At 44.1% G+C, this 3,116-nt stretch overlaps 1 pseudogene; it reads left to right on the top strand.

Annotated features, from left to right (window-relative positions):
- Positions 1 to 1,241: 1,241 nt before the first annotated feature.
- On the top strand, positions 1,242 to 1,619 carry LOC102871647 (annotated as a pseudogene).
- The last annotated feature ends 1,497 nt before the right edge of the window (positions 1,620 to 3,116 follow it).

The following is a 3,116-nucleotide window of genomic DNA, read 5'->3' as shown; positions in this document are numbered from 1 at the left end:
GTCCAGGAGACACTGAGCGACTGGGATGAGGTTCCCTGAAGATAATGCAGAGAACAGCGGACCCAGCCTGTGAGAAAGGACACTTGGGCAGAACGACTGTAGGCTGATCTAGGTCATTGTTTGTTGCTGGCTAAACCTGCCGTTTAATTCATTCAACTCTTTCACCCCGCAAACCTTTATGGGGCTCCTTGTGTATGTCAGAGTCCTGGGTGCCAAAAACAAAGGGCAGCCAAGGTCCTCGACGTCTTGAAGCATGTATGATATTGCAGCCCCACCTTACTTAGCATCCGTGATACATTCTCTGCAACGGGACTCTGTGTAATTTGGATATTGTCCTAACAGCACATCCTTTTCTTCAAGGATCTTGAATAACCTTCGTACCTTGCATTAACCATCACTGTGTGGAAGTATCACTGTGCTGAATGAGTCACTTTTGTGTTTGGTCCTCCAGCCACGTTGTTAGAAATCTCTCCACGTGTGATACAGATCCCTGTGGCTGGAAGCTCTCCAGCTTTCTGGGGCTGGTTTTTTTGTTTTGTTTTTTTGTGGGTTTTTGTTTTTTTTTTTTTAGGATTGTCACGGTGTGCATAAATTTCCAGCCATTATATTCACCAATCGTCTACCTTGTGCAGTTTAACAATTAACCCTGGTGCTGGCTTATTGCCATTGAGCCAGAAATGACTCCTAGCTGATCCTCTGGTGGGCTTTCTGAGGCTGTAAAGCATAGCTGGTGGGCTTTCCGAGGCTGTAAATCATGTGGGAGGAGATTACCCAATTTTCAGCTCTGGTGCTGCTGGTGGATTTGAACCGACGGAGAGGTGTCATCTTTGAATTCTCAGCGCACCTGCCAATGGATGATGCCATTTGAGTTTCCTGACACATAATTCATTACATGTTATTGTTGTGTACTGTTATTGTTGGGACTGATGCATAGCTGGCCCTCTGGCAGGTTTTCAGAGGCAGCTGATCACACGAGAGGAGATTGCCCATCTTTCTCCCATAGAACAGCTGGTGGCCTCGAACCACATGCCTTCAAGATTGCAGCACAGCTTCTTGTCATGAGGGCTGCTATTGGAAAGGCCAACAATTCAAATCCACTCTTTGTGAGAAGATTGGGCAGTCTCCTCCTGTAAGGATTTATAGGAAGGCTGATGGAGGGTCCCCCTGGGCTGGAAACGGCTTAAAAGAAGGAGATTTCTTAACAAGGCTCCTCTTGTGGTAGCTCCTCTCTGAGCTTCGCGATGCCGCCCAAGGAAGACAAGAAGAAGAAAGATGCCGGAAAGTCGGCCAAGAAGGAAAAAGACCTAGTGAACAAATCTGGGGGCAACGCCAAGAAGAAGAAGTGGTCCAAGGGCAAAGTTCGGGACAAGCTCGATAACCTGGTCTTGTTTGACAAAGCCACGTATGACAAACTTTGTAAAGAAGTTCCCACCTATAAGCTTATAACCCCAGCTGTTGTCTCTGAGACACAGAAGATTCGGGGGTCCCTGGCCAGGGCAGCCCTTCAGGAGCTGCTAAGTGAAGGACTTATCAAGCTGGTTTCAAAACACAGAGCTCAAGTGATTTACACCGGAAACACCAAAGGTGGCGATGCCCGAGCTGCTGGAGAAGATGCATAAACAGTCCAACCAACTGTACATCTTAAAAAATAAAACTTTACTCAATCGAAAAAAAAAAGGAGGAGACCTTTTGGTTTGATTTAATGACCTTTTGTGTTTTCTCTTTGCCTTTTGCTGTTGCTATCACTGGCACTGGTTTTGCCACGTGAATAGCCATGGTCTCCTTCACGTTTATCTTTAAAAAAAAATAAGCAGAGAGAAGCACTGTAGACAGTCACGAGACACTTGATACCACAGTGGGTGCTGCTGCCTAGGTGTCAAAACAGACCTAGAACGTGGTAGACTTTATAGATGGAAGAGACACCTACAGCACTCAACAACTGTCGAAAACTAAAGTCAGAAAACTATTAAAGAAAAACCCTAAAATCTGTCTTTTTAGATAGAAACACATCTAGAAAACATGGTAGACCTTTTGGATAGAAAATACAATGCAGCACACACATAAGCACAGTTTCCACAACCTTGTGAGCCAGCAGCCTGCCGTCTGACCTGCGGATGTGGGGTTCCTCAGCCCCCACGACCTCACAAGTCAGGAGAAGCCCCCTGCCTGACATCTGACCCAAGGGTTTGGGACTTGCCAGTCTACATCACATGCATTCTTTTCTTTGATGCTTCGTGAGTTTGATGAGAGGCTGCAATGGATTATGGAACTCAGTGAAGGGAGGGAGAGGGCTGAGAGGAGGATATATAGTTGATGTTAGAGAGAATGGGGTGGTATAGCCATCTGGAAAAGCCCCTTGTCACATCTTTAATCTTAACTGATGGTACTATCGAGTGAGAACCAGCCCATAGAGGGTTTTCAGAGACATCTAATCACATGGGAGGAGATTGACCATCTGGGGAGCAGCTGGTGGATTTGAACCACATGCCTTTGGGATTGCAGTGTGGCTTTTTACCACTAGGACTCCAGAGCTCTGCCTCATCGGAACTATTTTTGCACTGAACCTTCTAAAAGATGTCTTCATACCATCTGCATTATAAATTATATATGTATAACACATATCACATAATATGCATTATAAATTATATGTGTACAATACATATCACATACCTTGCAGTACAATTGTTTTCTAGATAAGAAACCTGAGATATGAATGTTGCTAGAAGGACTGTATTAAGCCATTTACTGCATCACATAAATGTCTGTATAGCCATAATAAGCACACGTGTTACTGGCTTATGCAAGTACTGCATATACACGTCTGTATCTAGTTCTGCATTTGGGATTTTGAACTTTTTTTTAAATTTTATTAATTTTACTGAAAGTTTACAGAGACTAGGGTTTCCAGTCATTTATTGTTGCACTTTTCTCCCTGCCTACCCCATCCTCCCAATTCACTCTTCTCCTTGAAAAGAAAAAGAAAAACGCTTTCATTGTTATGCAATCCCTCCCCTCAAGTCCACTCCATTATGCAGCCTTCACTCTGGACTTCTGTTATGACAAGAATACCCATTCATATTTCCTATTTGAACAGTTCTCAATGCAATATACATCAT

Source organism: Elephantulus edwardii, unplaced genomic scaffold, assembly GCF_000299155.1.
Source record: "Elephantulus edwardii isolate Elephantulus edwardi_28Jun2011 unplaced genomic scaffold, EleEdw1.0 scaffold00117, whole genome shotgun sequence".
Classification (NCBI taxonomy): Eukaryota; Metazoa; Chordata; class Mammalia; order Macroscelidea; family Macroscelididae; genus Elephantulus; species Elephantulus edwardii.
This window is presented reverse-complemented; position numbering and strand designations above follow the sequence as displayed.